The sequence below is a fragment of the Mustela putorius genome, unplaced genomic scaffold (assembly GCF_011764305.1).
Source record: "Mustela putorius furo isolate JIRA1106 unplaced genomic scaffold, ASM1176430v1.1 tig00000174_pilon_pilon_pilon, whole genome shotgun sequence".
Lineage (NCBI taxonomy): Eukaryota > Metazoa > Chordata > Mammalia > Carnivora > Mustelidae > Mustela > Mustela putorius.
This window is the reverse complement of record NW_025421304.1, coordinates 36,516,806-36,537,056: the sequence shown is the minus strand read 5'-3', so window position 1 is coordinate 36,537,056 and position 20,251 is coordinate 36,516,806. Positions and strand designations below refer to the sequence as shown.

Here is a 20,251-nt window from a genome sequence, read left to right as displayed (position 1 = left end):
CCGTGATTGTTGTAAGGAGAGATTTCCTAAATATCTCAACTGACCACCCCGTTGCAACTGTAAGGATCCTGATAAGAAAATCCATACATGTTGAAAAGCGCAAAGATCCTAGACACTGGGATTTAAAAAAAAAAAAAAAACCGCCAGGGTGTTGAAAGCCCGAGATCTTTATATTCAAATGCTTCAGTGGGCGTGTTAAAACTGAGTGAATCTCAGTTTCTACCTTAACAAAGCAATAATTATATTATATATTTTGTATTGTATAATTATATTATAGCCTGGGACCAGGTAGGGTGTAAAATAAACAGAGCCGTCTATGTAAATGGCAAGTCCATTCACTCGCAGACAGCATGGTCAGCAAGGTCCTGTCTCCCTGCCCAGCCTTGTCGTGAACTCATATCCAGGATTCGTGTCTTGACAGCCTTTGAGAGTGTGGGAAGGGGGCCCAGGGGCGGCTCACCCCACCTGGCTCTTCCAGAGAAGGGGGCCTTTGGAGTGGGGGCCTAACGCCGATATCTGTACCCTCATAACGCTCCATGCCATACTGTGGCTGCCTCTGAGCCTAGCATTAAGGCCTGTCTCCCTTCACCTACTGGACTACAGGCTTTTAGGAGCAGCTAAAGGGCTCATGCTTTTACCCTCACACGCAGCATTCAGAACACAAGCAGTGTGTACACATGCACGGGGATCATTCATTAGGTGCTTGTTGGAGGAATGAATAATAGAACACTGCCTTCCCCCGTCATTGAGCATAGCAAGCCATATTCTATTTGCTGACTTCGTGTCATGTCTTTCCAAGCAGCACCTATATCCTGGTTTTATTTGGTGACATGTCCCCAGGCAGAACACAGTGCCTGGCACACCCTGGGTGCTTAATAAATGTTTGTTTTGTGAATGAATGAAGGAATGAATAAATGAGTAAACCACGGAGTGGCTCAATGAATATTTAATGGTTCAGGCTAAATAAAACATTTGCCATCTGATGACTTGGGTAAATTGGGATATATGCATCAGCTCATTAAGTATATGGCAAAGAATCAGTCATTGAACTTGTCTCTTTGTAAAATATGATTTGGGGGCTGTAATAAACCCAGGATTATGCATGCATGAAATAAAACTTTGGTTGTAGACTTTCCATAATGATTCTGTTCCTCTATGTTCCATTCTGACTTGAAGGTCCTTTTCCTTAAAGCCCGTTGTCTTCATTCCCTATCTTCTCATCTCACCCCTCCTCAGGGACAGACCTATAAATGCCAGCAGATTTTGTTGTCGATTTTTTTTCTGGAGGAAAAAAAAAAACAACAAACAAACATTAAATGGCATGTGATTCATTTCAGAAACACAATTTAGCCTTTCTTTTATAAAGTGGAAAAAGCATAAGGGGTTCATCAGAAATAAATGTCTGAACATTACTACGTGCTGGCCAGGATGTGAAAGGAGCTCTCACACCGTGTTGGTGAAGATCTGCGATAGTAAGGCTACTTTGGAAATGCATTGCAGTTTCTATGAAAACAGAGCACACACCTGCCCTATAATCCAGGATCTATATTCCTAGGAATATTACCCAATAAAAATGGCAGCATATGTTCAAAGCAGACATACACAGAATGTTTCTAGAAGATGTACTCACCTTAGTGAGAAGATAAGTGGGTGTGTTTTCTCCATTCGATGGAATACTATATAGTGGTTAAAAAGAACAAATGATGGGTACAATAGTACTATCCATTTCAAATGCATCTGGAAGGATCTCAGAGATATTTTGGTGAGTGAGAAAAAGTGGACACAAAAGGGCACAAACTATATAATTCCAGTTACAGAAAGATGAAAAACAGGCAACACTAATCAATGATAGTGGAAGTGAGAAGAGTGATTGGGACAGGAGACTGTGTTGAGAAGGAACATGGGGAGCCCTCTGGAGACCTGGAGATGCATCGTATCTGGTTGCCAATGGTGAGTGCTTAAGTAGTACCTGCCATCAAAGCCATGGACATGAGATTAGTGCTATATGTATATTATTCTTCATTTAAAAAAATTAAATGGCAGCAAATGTCAGGATTCTTTAACTATATACATATTTATTACTTTTTAATGAAAGTTTGTATCCCTCTTTATTCATTAGCACAGTCTTCTTACTTCTTTTAAACTATCCTCAAGCATCTTTGGGTGTGTTTTCGAGGTATTATATTAATAGAGTCAGTTCAGCTACCGTGGTGTTTGTCATGTGGACCTCTCGGCTCAGAGGACAATTGCCATAGAGCAGTGTGAGCTTAAACTCGGGAGCCATGAGAACTGGCTTTGCTGTGAATTAGCTGGGAGACACAGTGCTGGACACATTATCTTAACCTCTTCGAGTTTCAGTCTACTTACCTAGGAAGTGGGAATAATACTGGTATGGCCTCACAGGGATCGAATGAGAAAAATGTATGTGGGTAGCTCAGTGCTTGGCACAGTGTAAGGGTAACTAGTCATCATATCAGTAGTATTAGAAGTAGTGGTTGTAATAGTATGAACAGCAATCACAAAAGGAGTAACATTATAGCTGGAGCCACACTGGCCTGTCCAGACCAGAACTTAGATTGCTGGGTTTTGAGGGGAAGACATCGAGGAGGGGCAGGGGGGAAATATGAGTGCTGTGAGTAGTAATGATACTGTGGCCATATCCACATCAGAATGGAAACCTCTGAGCTTGGCTTGGAAAAAGGAGAACACAGCCTACAAGACATTTGTTCCTGGATCTGGAATACCCCATACTTAAGGCAGGACATTTATCCATGTTCCTGGTGTCACCAGAGCCCAAAGTAAAGCCAGATGTGCCTTGCCCCAGTCTGAACCCCAGCCTGTGGTTCGATGGGCAGATGGATCACATAATTCTCTGTAATGATTCTCCCTCAGCGGGCTGCCATGGGACAGTGCATGATTATTGTGTAGAAAAGGAAACCAGGGGTTAAACCTTGGTGGAATCCATGTCTGGTTAGATCATTTACATTCATAATTGCTTTCCATCACCACAGTGGAGTGTGTCTGGTTGTTCATAATGGGAAAAGTGATTTGCTGCGGTGTCCACATGGAGAAGGCTGTGTGACTCACAGGTCCAGGCCCAGCTTCGGGAACGCAGTGTGGCTGAGTCCCTGCTTAGACTGATTTAGTCTGAGATGTTGCCACTCTTCCTGGCAAGGCCTTTAACACTCAGAGACAAGAAGTGCCATGAATTCATTCAGAATGTAAAAGATAGGTTGATAATGCTCATGGCAACTCTTGCCTTTGTCAACAGCTGTGGAAGCTGTCACATGTTTAGCCTCCACTATGAGCTAAGTGCTTTATGTGCAGTGTGTCGCTATGACCTCACACCTACTCTGACTGTCTAGACTTGATCATCCCCATTTTAGAGAGGAAGAAAAGAAGGCTTATAGCACTGAAGTCAACTTTGTGAGTGACAGAGCTGGAAATCACATTCTTCCATGCCTCACTCCCAAGTCTGGGCTTCCCCAGTGGAATCTGGTAGAGTATTTGAGAGTTGGACTTCAGTTGGCTACGACTGGGCTCTATGCTCAGGCTCTCCTTAACAATGATCTGAGTTCCCTCCTCAAAGGGCTGTGTCAGGATCAAACCAGAGACCCTCCTTTCCAGCTCCCAGTCCCCAGCCCACATATCATATCCATTTGGAAAGCACTGTAAGTTCATGGTGGCCCTTCTTTTTTCCAAGGAATCTGATCCCATGAGGAGTTATCCTCAGGAAAACTTGGAGTGAGAATAACTCAGTTTTCCCAGGGTAAGTCTCACACATGCTATCAGATTCCTAGAAGACCCCAAGATGAAAAGAAAAGATGTGAAATCTTATATTGTCTCCACCAAAATGTGAAAACAAGTTCCAGTTCACTAGGGTGCCATATTGGTGGAAGCTCGATAACAGAGGCCGATAAATGAGATTAGCTGCTATTGGCTGTCATGCTTGACATATAGGGTATATTTAGTGAACTACAGTAGTTGTTTTTATTCTCATTCTGTAAAAGATGAGCATTAGTTTTCATCTCTTATAGATGAGTTGAGAGACTTCTTACAAGGATTCAGTTTCCGAACAAGACCATAACCCCCAAAGGCATCCCAAATGTCACTGTTTTGCATGAAGGGGAGATTCTACCATTGCCCATGGGCTGCTGGTTCTCTCAGACCAAGTGGAGGACCAGATCTCCCATGGAATCTTGGGAGTAATGTGTCTTCGTCTCACAGGATGGAATCAAGATCTTGATAATAGAGAAGAATACTGAAAAAAATTGGACCCCTGCGTAGGCATTTGCTTATGAGAAGCTAACACCTCTCCTGCAGTCGAATTGATTTTTGTCTGCCCACTCTGGGGCTGCCAGGAGCCATGGTGCCTGGCTGATGCTGGGTGTTCTCCACCAAACCATCTCCAGGTGCATCAGAAGTGCACATACACAACAAACTGTTTGTATGGGGTACTGTGGTTGCCTGGAGTTGTGGCAATGGTGCACTGGGACACGCTTGAAGCAGAACGAATGAGAAGCTGGGTGTGTTTCAGTCACATCTCCCAGATTTACATCTGCTTAGAATATTTTTAGCTCAACACATTTCTTGTTACTGAAACTGAGCCGGAGCTGTCACATACAATTCAAGATAGAGCCAGGCTTGACTCTGTTTCCTATTTTCCAACAGCCAAAGGCCCACACTTCAGAACTCATTTGAGTGATTATGGAAAGATGAAGTCGTTGTAGATTTCATCACCACTAAGGCCTGCCATGTCTTGTAAGTGACTTGATATTTACATAGATCAGGCTTTGAAAATAATGAACTCCCAGGAAATATATAGTGGACGTGCCTCCCTAAGTCACAAAGAAGAAAATGCCTGGTGTAAGAGAAGTAGCCAGGGTAGTAGTAGCCAGAGTGTGCACTGTGGAACCCTCCATGAAAAGAGGGCTCTTTTACCAAATAATGGATGTATATTATTGCCCCTTCTTAGAGGTTCCTTAATTATGTGAGCAAACTAAACTTTCTAAAGTCACAAAACCTTTATCTCAGGGTTTTCTGAAAGTCTTTGCTCATGGAAACATTTTCCCCCCACAAGGATCACCTATTGCCTAGAATGTGTTCTAGGAAATAACCAGTCAGCAAAAAAGCATCCACTGTTGCAGGGGTCCAGGAGCACATTTCTTCTTGATCTCCAGGTCCTCAGAGAGATCTCCCAAACAGAAGTCCTGCTGAATAGAATCTAGTTGGCCATAATTATTTAACACTGATCAGATTTTCAGAGAAGGAGCTGAGAGGCTGGAGAAGAATCACCTTCATAAATACAAAAGAAGTTCTGGACTTTTCTTCATGGCCATCTGTCTTGGTCCATTTGAGCAGCTATAACAAAATGCCACAGACTGGAGGGCTTAACCAGCAAATGTTTATTCCTCACAGTTCAGGAGACTAAGTAGTCCAAGATCAAGGTGCCGGCAGATTTGGTGTCTGGTGGGGGCTCACTTGTTAGTTCTTACATGGTCATCTTCTTGTTGTGTCCTCACAAGGCAGAAAGAGTGTGAAAGCTATCTGGGGTGTCTTCTATAAGGGCATTGATCCCATTCATGAGGTCTGCTCCCTCATGCCTAATCACTTCCCAAAGTCCCCAACCATCTAAAACCATCACCTAGGGGATTAGGTTTCAACATGTGAATTTTAAGGGAACACATACATGCAGTCCATTGCACCATCTAAGTTAATCTCTTGCAAACTAAGTCAAAAGTTCAGGAGGGAAACCAATATTGACCTTGATAAAGTCATAGGCAGGACTTTGGTTCTTGATCTGAGCTCTGGAGTCCTTAGAATAACATCTAAGTCCCTCTTCCTTATTAACTATGGTGTGATGTTAGGCAACTCTCTTCACTTCTTACACCCTCAAAATCTTGATCTTTAAAGTGAGGACAATATAATAATAACAGTAGCATCTGCCTGTATGAATCTCCTGAGGATGAAATGGTGTAAACCCTGGACCTGTTAGAAGCCTCCAATAAATGTTGGCCATTAGATCTCTTTGCTATTTTTCTGATTCTCTTGTCTTCTCATAGTGATGAACACTGAAGCCCTTAGACAGTAAAATCATCTTATTCCAAGGCAATGAATACAGAGCAACCCCACCCCCAACTGAGGGAAATAGGGACCCTGCGATGCAGAGTCAGTGGTGGCCGCCCTGGAATGGAAAGGAAGCAGGCCAAGGGGCTGGGACTTGTGCCAAGACGAAGAAAGAAGAGCACAGAAGCAGCCCTGAGGCCGAACAGTCACATACAAAAGGAAGGGACCTGATTGCCGCCAAAACAAACTTGTAAAACATGGCCACAAAATGCCACTGAGCTACCTATGAAATGTTGGCCATACCTTCAGGGAAAAGTAGAAACAGCTATGCAATTTGGTTGCTTCATTTTTCTCTTGCATGTCTGGTTTAGTTGTGCGGGTTTTTTCTTTTAACAGAACTTTGCTATTGTCTGGGCCTACAAGTTTTTCAAGGATAGGCAGTCCTCTCCATTATTTACATTACACAAAACCTTGGCACGCAGGCCTGAAAAAATGGGTGCTTGCCATCTGTCAGGAGTCTTCAAGAGTGTGTATGGGGCAGTGGGTGATGAAGTCAGGGCTGGACTCCTGCATTTGTTTCCTGAGGCTGCCATGACAAATTACTGCCAACTGGGGACCTTACAACGAGAGCTGGCAGTCAAGAGTCAGCAGGCTGTGCTCCTTTAGAAGGCTCTGGGGAGGGTCCTTCCTTGCCAGTTCTGGTGGCTTCTGGTGCTCCTGGTGGCTTCTGGTGCTCCTGGGACCTTTTGGCTTGTGGCCACATAACTTCAGTCTCTGCCCCCATCTTTACATGGCCTCCTCCCTATGTGTGTCCTCTCTTCTTTGATCAGGATACCTTCATTGGCTACAGGGCCCATTCTTATCAAGTCTGATCTCATCTCAAGACCCTAGATGAATTACATCTGCAAAGACCCTGTTTTCAAATAAGGTCACATGCTGAGGTTTCAGGTGGACGTGAATGTGGGGGAACATCCATATTCAACACACTCCCACTTGGGACCCTGCGGCAGAAGTTACTGAGGGACATGGTGATGGGCTAAGGGAGGAACTGCACTCAGTAGGAAAAGGAATATTGAAATAGTAAGTGGAGCCCCTGGGTGCCCCTTGTGCTGTGTTCATGTATTATCTCACTGGGGGCTCACAATAAACACGTGGGGTGAGTGTTGTTGCTATACCTGCTCTGCAGGGGAGAGGAAGTGAGGGCTCGGTGATGCTGTGGGACTTGCCCCTGCTCACACATCTAATGAGTGGCTGTCAGCACTAGAGCACAGGTCCGTGTGCCTTTGGCACCCATGCTCTGTGACTTTGTGCAGAGAAAAGCCAGACAACACAGTTCTTTGTGGTTGTGGCCTGTTGCAAATAATGCAGAAGACCCAATGCTAAATATTTGGTCAATGTTTGGTTAACTGTGTAAGACTGTGTGATGCTCACCTATAAAGCATTTTCTTTATGCTGCTCAAAAGCTCCCCACCCCTTCTTCCACACCATCGCCAACAAACATTTCCTCTACATCCTCCATAGGCCTAGCACAGAATTTATGTTTTCCAGAACATTCTCTAATTTGAGATGAGCCCTTGAAAGTCTGTGTGAGTAGCACCAAGGCAAAAAAAGAAAAGGAAAAAAAGAAGGGAAGCAAACAAACAAAGAAGCAAATATGCTGTTTGGGACAGGCCATCTGGGCACCAGACTTGGGGCTGTCCCTGAGGTGTGATGCAAATTCTTCCAGGTCTCAGGGTTTCTGTGTCCTCAGGTAAAAACCAGCGGCTTAGACAAGAGTTTTCCTGAAGTCTGGCCCAGCTCCAACCTGCTGTGGCTACCCCTGCTCTCACGGCTGTGGTATCTCCAACAGGAAGCAATCTGGTGTCTCAGAATGAAACTGGCTCCCAATTCTGTCTGGCCCTGCTGGCCACAGGCCTTTCTTCTTTGCTTTTCTCCTCCCTATAGACATCTCAGTATCCAAAGAAACTCACAGTCACGTTGATAGAGAACTTCCCTTTTCAGTAGGATATGGACTTTCTCTATATTTAAGATGATTCTGTATTACAGTGTTCTCACCCTGCTGTCCCATGCTTCACATGCCTGGCCTTACCAGACCTCAACAAGTGGCAGGAACCAGGGATAGAGCTGGCTACCAGGAACTGTCTCAGCCTTGATCATGATGATTTAGTGCACAATGAATTCTATTCCAGATATTCTGCTAAGACTTCAGTCCACTTGTAGCTCCCCTGGTCTGAGCTCAGGTGCAGGTCTCTGAGCTGCTGTGAGGGAACAACAGCACATTCGTTCCTGGACCAAGCTCAAGGCCCTCTGATGGCGACAAGTGATTCTTCCAGCAGTTGCCACATGCTGCCTCATCTCCACCTTGGACTTTCTATTTTATTTTTAGTTGAAAAATGATTCATACCCCCTCCCCCCCATCTCCTGTGGATCTGCTGCCCCTCAATCATTAGGAGTTGGTAGACTGTCCACTCTGTATACAGAATTGGCCACCTAGAATAAGCAGAGTGATCCCTGGAAGTGGAAGTGGAACAAAGAAGGGCCCTGTGAAGGTGAAGGTCAAGTCTGGAAGGCAGTCACTATAACTGTTCTTGCCATGCACAGCACCACCCTCCTAGGCAAGGTACACTGGGTAGGCAAGGGCTGGGTGGGCAAGCCTGGGAAAAATTTCTTGGATGCCTGATTCCAGCTACCTCTTGGTATTTGCTTAGAAGAGAAAATGGGGGAAAGGAAGCAGGTAATAGTAGCTGAGCCTCCTTGACATCTCTTTGGCCTGAGTGTTCTCTGCCATTTTGTGGACTGAAGCACAGGGGGCCAGGGTGACTAGAACCCGCATGGATTTGAGAGGAAGGCATTTAGAGAAGACAGTCTGTCCGGCTAGTAATTGAGTCATAATCTATCCACTGATGGACTGACCCGTCTATCTAAAATACTTATCAGTAGGTCATATGCTGGACTCTGAGGTCATTGTATAGGTGAGAGATACACAAATATTTTCTGTAAAAGTCTGGAATGTGAGTATTTTGGTCTGTGGGTCATAAGATCTCCATTACAACTCCTCAACTCTGCCATGTAGTGCAAAAGCATTCAGAAAGGATGCGCACAGATGAAGGTGACTGTGTTCCAATAAAGCTTTATTTATAATTATACATAGCAAACTGGATTTGGCCATGCGCCATAATTTGCTATCCCTGATGTACATGAGTAGGCTAGGGCCCATATTAATTGGGGAAGACATCCTATTTTCTGGCCATAATTTGTTGTGTGCTGAAGTAGGTAGAAAAATGAGGGAGTTAAGAAGCAAGAGGAGCAGCGACAGCTTCTCAAAAGAGGACATACTTTAGCTGGGTTTTGAACAATGAATAGTAAATCACCAGGCTAAGGAAAGGATACATTTGAGACACACAAAAAAACATTAAATGAGAGTCTAAATGTGTGAAAGAGCATGACCTCTTCTAGGGGCCAGATGAAGCTCTTGATGCACTTGGAAAGACGGCAGAAAAGAAAGAGGTATTTCTGTAGCAAGTACATTTCTGTAACAAGACTGATGAAGTTCTTGTCTTTCCCCATTGTATCAAAAAGGATAAAACCATCGTAAATCCAGGGGTAGGAACCCCATGCTCAAGCTATCAGGACAAAGGTCTCAGCATTGATAATGATAATTTGATGCACAGTTAATCCTGATGGAGATACCATATAAGACTATAATCCATTTTTAACATTCAATCCCTCTGAGGACACTATGAAGATAGTATTATCAGACCCATTTTACAAGTAAGGAAACTGAGGCCCATATTGATTATATAATTCATGAAAATTCACATAGGTCTTCAGTGGCAGAAGATGGGTTTAAATTCAAGTCTGAGCAACTTCAAAGGTTATGCTCTTATGAACTAGCTCAGCTACTCTCAAACTTAAATACGCATAATAAGAACCTGGGGGGTGTCCATCAAATGCAAATTCTTAGACCAGCCTCCAGATGGTTTTAAACCACAGGTGTGGAGCAGAGCCTGGGAATTTGCGTTTTAGCCAGCTCATCCAGGTGATCTCAGTGCAAGTGGTTCTTGGGAATGACACTCTATACCATAAGTTACTCTACCTCCTGAGCTCACATCCAAGATAGGATGGCCAACTGTCTGGGTTTGCACATACAGAGTCCCTCATACCCCAGGAACTCAGGACAGCCAATGAGCCTACATGCCTCACTCAGTCCACACACATCATTCCTACCTCGATTCCTGGCACGTGGTCGACGCTTGGAAAATATTTGTGGAGTGAATGAATGAACACAGCTCACAGCAGAAGCCCAGGGTTGATTGGCAGGGCTTTCCTGCAGCTGGGAATTTGAGGGAATCATCCAGGGCTAACTCAGAGGGACAGCTTCTCCCGCTCCCCTGAGGAGTTAGTCACAGCCCTGGAAAAAGTGATGCCTCATCATATTCCTATTTGTGCTTACGTGTTCAGGCGACGCTTGTCCTTAATGCGAGAAGAAAGGAGAAGGAGGCAGGCGTAAATCTTTTCTGTCATGACTACTCTTTCTGCCTTTCTTTTGTCCTCTCCCAAACTCACAACGGTCCCTTTCCCCTCCTGAGAGAGACCTACCCACTGGGCTCTGGGGTCTGTAGGAGACACCATGATGGTGAAAAACCAGATTGTGACATTTCGCCCAAGGTCTGCTTCCCAACTGTTGATAGCACTCCTTGGCAAGATGATGACACCCTTAGGACCTGAAAAAGGCACATAAAGTTGGGGGTACCAAGACCGTTTCTTGGGAATCTCATTGGGCTGGCCTGCGGTGCCTGCATGTGGACAGGGCTATGCAGAACAGAGGCAGCAAGGCTCAGATAATAAAATATATTTTTATCATAAATATCTGTCCATTCATCACTCGCCTACTTAGTGGGTATCCTGCGCTCCTGTTCAGAGGCAAGAATGGCCACAGGCTTCGGGGATCTCACTAGTTTAGAACTTAAGGGGTGTGTGGGGGTGAGTCAGGCATGTATTGAAAAATCACATTCATAGGGATAGAACTGCAGTCATTACAGTCATGAGAGAACTCACAAGGGAAAGAACAGGGCTTTGTCAGATCCCATAACATGGGGATGTGGCCCAGTCTTGGGGTTCATGGAAGGTATCCCTGAAGGAATAGCACTTAGGCTGAGGTCCAAAGGTGGAGTCAGAGTTAGCCAGATGAAGAAAGGGAGGAACGGCATTCTAAAGCAAGAGAACAACATGGGCAAACACGTGTTTACAAAGGGCAGCAGAACTTTCTAGCATAACCTTTCTTGTCTTCCTTTCTCACTCTCCTCTCTTCCTCCTCCGCCCTTTTTCTCCCCTTCTCCTTCATCTCCTCCTAATACTTGTCTGATTTTCCTTCTAATGTGGTCGCTGTGTGTATCGATCTACGTGCTGCTGTTATGGAATAGGTATCATTCCCCAGGCTAGAAACAGGCTCCCAAACCCCCCAAGGGCTGTATGCTTTCCTTCCAGACTTCCGTCTCTTGCTGGCCCCACACAAATGCAGGGGTTCCGTGGTGTGAAAGAAAAGCAAAAGCCCCCGGGGAACTCCTCACTCTGTTGCAAATCGCTCTAGAACAGGACTGACGCCCTGCCCTTGCACAGCCCCAAGCCCTCTCTGGGCTCCTGGTGGGCCCTGGGGTCTCCAGGTGGGCCTTGCAGCCACCGTGGATCTGGCTCAGGCTGCACATTGGGTGAGAGTTTGGAAGACGATTCCCCAAATGCAGAGACAAGTGGCATCTTCAGGGAGAAGCCAAGCTCTTTTCACATAGTTCGCTCTGATTTGTGCTACATTAAAGCAAACCTTCCGAGTCAGCTTCTGGTGCGAGCCCTAGGACTCTTCTAAATGTATTGTTTTCACAAAGACGTTTTCATTGTTAATCAACGGGGCGCCATGGATTTGACGCTCTGGAAGTGGAGGACAGGTTTTGCAGCTATTTATTTACCGAGAGGGAAACAGAACAGTGGTTGCATTTGCCACTCCTGAATTTATTGTCAGTCCTTCTGTGTGGTGTAAAATTTGTCCTCGTCTTCAACAGCCCTCAGAAATAAGCATTCCAAATATATTCGCCTACTGTACAGAGATGTGCTGATGCCTCTCCTTGCGATTTTGCAAGAGAGGATGGGAAATAGTAGACCTAAGTAGTAGGAAATGATTCTTGGGAAGAAAAAAAAAAAAAAAAAACCTGGGGCCTTTATAAAGCCTAGGAAATGCCAGGAATCACAAAGCTGCCACCTGGGGTAGCCCCTTCCGAAGGACCTGGGTTAATACTGCAGGCCAGGGGGACCAGGAAGGAGGGTGTCCCAGGACTATAGTGAACCGGTCATAGGACACACTTTCTCTGCAGGATAATCACAACCGACGGTCAGGTGATGGGCCCATCGGGTCTTCCAACCACACCTACTACCTGGCAGCTCACGCCTTTCTCCCTCCTCTGCCAACACAAAGGGAAATATTGGGACTTAGGCTGGAGAATGAGGATTGTGTCAACTTATGCAATCTGGAAGTCCCCAAATCTTCGTGCCCAGATGCAAGAAGCTTCCTGAAAACAAACAGGAAATGAATCTGGTTTCCAACCACTTTACCCGCGGGCCAAAGGTACACGGGAGCTGGAAGGCCCCGCCCCCTGCTGCGGGTGGAGCGCATCTCTCCCCAACTCCATGTGAAGTCAGCCGTGGAGGGAACATTTTCACCAGGAAACTGCTCATGGCTACAAATCAGGACTTCTTCTTCTTCTAAATTTTTTTTTCAGTTTGTCAGCACAGGGATGCCGAATACCACGCTATTATCCATTCTCTCTCCCCAAATGGCACACCCATTAATTTATTTATTCACCCAAGCCATATTGATTGAGCGATTATGTCCCAGCACTCCGGAGTAGGAAATCCAGTTTCCTTTTTATCGGTGTGAAAACTGAAGGTCAGAGAAGTGAGCCGATTCAGGCAGAAAGACTCTGTGCCAGCTCTCTGCCCAGCACCGGGCATGAGGGACCAACAGAGAGGCAAGTCCCTGCCCTCGCAGACTTCATATTCTTTCCACTTTTTACTCTGCGTGTATTATATAATTACTCATTTACAACTTTTATAAAAGACGTAAAGGCATGCGAAACCGTATCAAAGCTTCAGATCAGTGGAAAGAAGCAGTGCGGTTACGATGAACTAACGGCCCCTCCCCCGAAGCAAAAGCATTCCGTATGACACTGGGAGGAGGAAGTGTCTTATTGTAGGTTTGCTTTCCACTCATATCACTGATGATCAGAAAGCATCATAAGTAAACGCCTGGAGTCGGAGTTCTGGCTCCCCTTCATGCAGGAGGAACCTGTAGAGGCGAACTGGAGGAGGCAAGGTTACTTCTTCAGGAAACCCCAAATGGGACTATGTAGTCCCAGGTGCTTTGTAAATAGGGAGGTGCTTTCCAAAAGCCGGCCTTAACCTCCATGATTGTTAAGTCTTTAGTGTTACTATTACTATTATATTTAAAAATGAAAGCATATGACCTTGTAATACCTAACACAATCCTGGACTTGCCTTTCTGGGAGAAAGAGCTCCTGTAACCTTTCAGGTGTCCCCTTCCCTTTCTGCCCTTCTGACAGTCTCCCAGGGGAGCGGCGTGGGGCCAGAGGGGATTTCCTACTCCAGGGGGCCAGAGAGCCCGAGTCTGCAGCTAGTACCACGGCGAGGCAGTGGCTGGCATGATAAGCCGGAGAAGATTTCATCGGTTCCCCGAATCCAGTCATTAGGCTTTAGCCAAATCAGAGCTATCACGGGACCCTGAACAAGAGATGAGGCACATCTGCTAGAAATCGAGGCTTCTCGCCCTGTCCACACAGTAAACCACTCTCCCTAGCAAAACAAAATGTTCCCGTTTATAATTATCTATTTTATTTATTTATTTTTTTTCTTTTTTAAAGAAAGTCATGCGAGGCACTAGCGTGGTGCCGAAGCCGGTTGCGTTCAAAAACTCCAAAAATGATAACAAATGTTTTTATTTTATTTTCCAAACCATATGGACTTGCCAGCTCAATGCATCACTGCTTGTTTATTCTAGAGCAGCTGTCGGCACCCTGATAATGCTCTAGTATCGTTCGAGTGCAGACTGCCAAGCCACAGTATATGGAAGTCATCTCACAAATTGAAGGAAAGAAAAAATAATAAAACCCCACTTCAGATTCCAACGGCAAACTGCTGCGAGGAAGAGGGTCGGGTAAGGGGTGTGGAATCCTATAAATAGTCTCAAAACCCAGCATTGTTTTAAGTAGGATAAAGTGTGACTCGTCTGGTTCATCGCAGCTAGCATTTGACCTTTACAAAGGTACAACTTGTGTGTCATTGCCAAGTGCAACTTGGTGTTTTCTTCTTTTAATTACTAAACTGTGATTCGAAAGTCAGCAGGCCACAAGAACACAGTTTAGAAACTTGATTCCCTATAGGTTTCAGGCACTTTTTATGTATTTATTTGTTTTGACCATGATAAAACAACCACTCATGACAGGGGTAGACAGCCAAACACACATCTCAGCCTTGTGTCCTAGGATCACCCGAAAGTTTTATTAGAGTCAGTTGATGGAGTCTGGCCCCTGTGTCCTACATAGAGGAGAGTAAGTTGAGCAGAGAAGTCCTAACTCTCAGCGGGGAGGAAGTGGCTCTGCCAGGATGCATAGTGCTGTGCCTTCATTTGTACTGTGGACCCAAATTCTACCTACTAGGACTTCCTTCATTGTTCACATATGACACTGGAGGCAGCTGGCTAGAAAGGAAGAGAAAGACAGGTCCTAGGTAAGCCTGGGGCATACAAGGCACTGAGCCTTACCTCACCTAATCCCCAGCAGACCTCAGTGAGGTAGGCAAGATTACCCCCCTTTTACAGATGCAGAAGCTGAGCCTCTAAGTCAGGGAGCAGCTAGTCCAAGACCATAGTGGGTTGAACTGTGTCTCCAAAAGGGATGTGGACTCCAAAAGTCCTCACTCCGGTACCTGAGAATGTGACCTCATTTGGAAAAAGGATTTTTGCAGACATAATTAAGATGCAGGTTAGGATGAAGTCACAGTGGAGTAGAGTTGGCCCTTCCTCTGACAAGACTGGTGTCCTCACAAGAAAAAGGAGAAGAGGCACAGAGACAGACACACAGACAAGTGCCACCTGAAGACATAGAGCCTCAGAGGGGAGACGACATGAAAACCCGCGGGGAGAATGCCAGGGGACTGCGGAGGCAGAAATGAACAAGGGAAACCAGGGATGCCTGGTCAGCCACAGCAGAAGCCACGACAAAGCCACAGAACAGATCCTGCCCTGGAGCCTTCAGAGAGAGCAGGACCCTGCCAGCACCTTGCTTTCAGACTTCGAGCCCCCAGCACTGGGAGAGAATAGATTTCTGTTGTTTTAAGCCACTTTGCGGGAGTTTGCTTTGGCAGCTTCGGGGTACGAATACGAAGGGTTCGTATGGTTTAGACACCTTCCTGTGGCTGGTTATCCTTTACAGTAAGTGATAAAGAGGAATGCATTTCGAAGAATCCCAAAGATAAATGGGAAACACGACATGGGGATGGGACAGGTGAGGAAATCCCCGCCTACGTCCAATTCCCCCTCACAGACTGAATGTTTTCTCCACACCATGCATTCTACCAGGTGCCCGGCATTCAGAGATGAGTCAGCCATGGTCCCTGCCTCGGGGAGCAATGATCCAGCGATGTTAGCATTATTATCCCCAACGTACAGACAAAGTCCCTAAAAATGGAGATCGAATCATGAAGGAGATCAATAGAACTTGGATGCCCAACTTTTTTTTTTTTTTTTTTTTAGAATAAGGCAGTGTTGAAAGCAGTGTGCGATGGCCATCTGGGGTTATATCAGGGAGAGGAAGGGGTGGCAACTGAGAAACTGCTCCAAATAAGGATCTCTGGCAGTGACGTCCTCGCTGGGGAAGTCGGAGGGCACTGATGAGAAAGGCTAGCTGCTGCAGAAGCCATGCATTGGCAAGGACGTCAAGCCTTGAGACTCCCTGTAGGAAGGCCTTGAACAGCACTATGAGTAGTTCTGCGGGGTTCTGGTAGTCCACCGCAGGTTTTGCAGAGGGGAAAGACATGCAGGGTGTCCTGGCTGGTTCTAAATGACTAACCCCACGGGAGAGGAGTTCCAGCAGCCCACAGCTATGCCCAGACTCTCACATGGGCAGCAGCTTTCTCATATCAGTTAATTCCTCTAGAACCGGTCTAGACAGTCTGGGTCCTGGGTCTCCACTACCATGTGGCTAAGCCTGTGGGCCCCCAAGTCTTGATATATCTATTCTCTTATGGGACATGACACCACCTAAGCACCAGCACAGATCATTTTGATCACGTGCTCCAATATCTCATTTGGCAAGAAAAATCCAGCTAAGGAGAAACCATACCCCCGCCTGTGGGGACCTCTGGGTAGTGAGTTTCAGGAATGAAGAACCATTTTTCTCATGTAAAAAAAATTCTTTGGGGTTCTCCAAAGTCTTAATATTTACCTAACAAATAAAGTGCATTCCTCAGTGCGTGTTGCACTTCTGATTTATTCCGGATTTAAGTCTTGCACCAATTAGTGTAAATAGTTAAATCTCCATGTTTTTCAACATGCTTATTAAGTGTCTGGCTTATGTCATTTCATGAAATATTTATTTTGTCAGACACTTAGACTTTTACACATTTTGCACATTTGTATCTCATCTTGTTTAATCCGAATAGTGTCCAGGATTATGATCCCCAGTTTGCAGATAAGGAAACTTAAGGCCCAGTGAAGGCAGAGGACTCCTGCAAAGTCAACTAACTGGTTGGTCTCCAATACTGGCATCTTGATTCCAACACCTGTTTTGTGACCCACTACGTTACTCTTCCAAAAATCAAAAAGGTCAATGATGTCCTTTTTTTCCAGGACCATAAAGGAACAGACCCATACTCAGTTCATTTGTTGGCTTAGAGAGGGAGAAATCTCCCTCAAAACATCCTGGTCCTCTGACCCCCACCTTTGCCAAACACATATCTACACACAAACACCCACAACTGAACCTATAATAACATCCTCGCCCTCGAAAAGGGCCCCAGACACAGCTTGAAATGAAGATTGCCGGTCCCTCAATGCTTTGATCTAAGAACATGTGGTGGGTAGAATCTTTGCAAGGCATTCCATGTAGTGACCCTGCAGGTAGCTCTTGCTCTAAGTAGTGATCACTTTGCTGAAAAGTTGCATGTAATTGATTATTGGTAAATCTATGTGATTTAAAATTCAGTTGCAGAACTTCTATTGAAAGTTGTTCTGGGGATGCCTGGGTGGCTCAGTTGGTTATGTGTCTGCCTTTGGCTCAGATCATAATCTCGATGTCCTGGGGTCCAGTTTCCCGCATCGGGCTCCCTGCTCAATAGGGAGTCTGCTTCTCCCTCTCCCTCTGCTCCTCCATCTAACTTGTGCTTTCTCATGTACTTGCTCTCTCTCTCTCAAATAAGTAAAATCTTAAAAAAGAAAAATAAAGTAGTTCTGCAGCATCTTGGTTTATATAATGAATCGTCCTTTTGTAACTTATCCATTTACAAATTACAATTTGTTAAAACCTTAGTTGCAGGGAAGTTGTGACTACCCATCTACCAAAAGGGGTTGATCATTTCTTTTTTCCTTCCCCTCCTAAGATGCATCTCTGATTTGAGGTTTATCAATCCCCAAAGATTAAGAGATGTAAAGCTTCTAAATCTATCAAACATTTAACATAAGCTCTCTAAAAAATTCACCTCCATGGGGTGCGCGGGTGGCTCAGCCAGTTAAGCATCTGCCATCAGCTCAGGTCATAGTCCCGAGGTCCTGGGATCCAGCCTCACACTGGGCTCCCTGCTCAGCAGGGAATCTGCTTTTCCCTACCCCTCTTCCTCTGCCCACCACCCCCTGCTCACGGGCTCTCTCTTATGCTTTCTCTCATATGCACACACTCTCTCTCTCTCTCAAGTAAATAAATACAATCTTTAAAAAAAAAAAAAAAAGCTAAAAAATTCACCTTCAGTTAGGTCTGTGCATTCCAAATGTTTGAGTCTCAGTTTTCTCATGTAAACAAACTGAACTAAATGCTCTATGCCTTCTGCTTCTGAAAATCAAACACTCTCCCATCTCCCAGGCTCTCTAAGACAGAGTTTGTGGATTGTGGAAGGCTAGCATTAAGCAAGAAATGATGAAGAGAGTCCCTCTTTCCAAACACATGAAAACAATGAATTCTAGCAGGAAAGAGAAAAGAAAATAAACAGATTACTGACCAGTATGTCAAGCTGTATGGGTGTCATTCTCTGGAGTCCTCACTAAGAACTTCAGCTACACCCAGAGAGGGACAATGAATCCATGCAAATACTCCGGATGGAGGTGGTGGACAACTTGAAGGAGCGGTTTTTGGGGGAGGAAAGAGTGGTCTTCCCAAAGACAGATTAGACCACACCCAGGGGAGTGTTAGCTTATAAGCAGCTCCACACTGACCACTGACTTCCCAGATGCTGGTAGCTTACCACCAGGAACCAAACACAGGGCAAAACACATGAAATTTCAGACTTGGTTAGGATTGCTGGATGAGACTCCAAAACTGATCAGCTCCACCAAAGACTGACCCAGAGAGTGAAGGCTTGAGTTTTATTTAATTCTTTAGCTGTGCTCAATTTTTATGTATTTGTCTTCTCTGAAATAGTTAAAATTAATGGTAAAAGGAAAATTCCATGCTTTAGTAAATATATGTCTTTCAGAAAATTTCTAGAATTCTCTAAACCTCCCTTTTCTCATCTGAAGAAAACAAATTGTTGTATGAGGATTAAATAAATACACATCAAATACTACATCTGGTCCACAGAAAGCCCACCATAATTTGGATGCCCTTGTGGTCTTGGTTGTAGCAATGCTGAGGGTGGTGCTGATGGCGCTAATGGTGGTGGTGATAATGATGGTGATGGCAGTGATGGTGATGATGGTGATGATGGCAGTGGTGATGATGAGGGTGATGATGATGGTCATGGTGATGATGTTGATGGTTATGGTGGTGGTGGTGATGATGGTGGTGATGGTGGTGGTAGTCATGGTGACAGAAGCTGTTGCTGTGACTAGCATTCGAACTAAGATATTTTCTCACTCCTTGAATCTCACTGACTCCTTGATTCGGTATTCACTCTCCCATTAGTCTTTAGATCCACTCAATCTCTAACCATCATTCTTTTCTTGGTGTCTGCATATGTCTATTCACCTAATACGTCTATCTTGCCATCTCTCTTTCTGCCTATTTTCTTCCCAAGTTGAGTTCTCCAATCCCAGTCCCTCTCTACATGCCCCACTAAGCCCAGACATTATACTAGTAGCTCTATTTCTCTGCCATGTGTCATTTTTCTACTCCTTTTCCTCTTTTAGAGCCACTATGGCTCTTTTCATTTCTAATCAAATCATGCCATTGACTCCTAGGAGATAGCTGGTATGGACAGAGGTAGTTCTAGCTATGCCCTTATGGTGTCTCACAATGTACTATGACCCACTACATCCTGGTATGGGCCACCTTTATGATGACCCCTGGGTGTCCTACATCAGCATTTTACATTTCCACGGGGTCTCTAGCCCAACTAGAATAGTAACAATCAATATCTGCTGGTGGCAGTCATTTCATTTTGGTTCCTATCACATTGATAAGCATCCTATGAACTTAGGACCCCTGGCTGAGAGCAGCCAATGGTATTTAGAACAATACCATATATGACAGTACAAGCTTTGAAGTCAGGCCAAGAGTTCCATTCTGATCCTGATGCTATGGGATGACCTTGACCTTGACTAGTTTTAAACTCTAAGGAACAGTTTCCTCATCTATATGGTAGAGATACCAGAACCAACCTCTCAGGGTCAACTGAAAATTAAATGAAACAATATATTTAAAATGCTGACATTAGCACCTAGCATATAACAAATGTCCAGCAAATACTGCCCACAGTTATTTCTCCTTGGCTTAAAAATTGAAAGTATAATCCAGCAATACCTCATTAAAGGTCATTCTTCTTGTCTAATTTCACAAAGATGCTGAAGGCCAAGGTGACTTCAGATGACAGTCCCAGCAGTGGAGGTCCCAAATGAAGATCCTGAGGCCTCTGTGATAAGCAAAGGCAAGGAAATGTACAGTACATGGAGATGAGATCTAGAAAAATAAGAAAATTA

General features: G+C 44.9%; 1 long non-coding RNA gene across 1 annotated transcript; it reads right to left on the bottom strand.

The window, feature by feature from the left end:
- Positions 1 to 931: 931 nt before the first annotated feature.
- On the bottom strand, positions 932 to 20,207 carry LOC123391050. The gene is made up of 2 exons (XR_006605690.1): positions 20,076 to 20,207; positions 932 to 1,281 (listed from the first exon to the last, which is right to left on the bottom strand). It is a non-coding gene; the product is annotated as an uncharacterized LOC123391050 (long non-coding RNA).
- Positions 20,208 to 20,251: the final 44 nt, after the last annotated feature.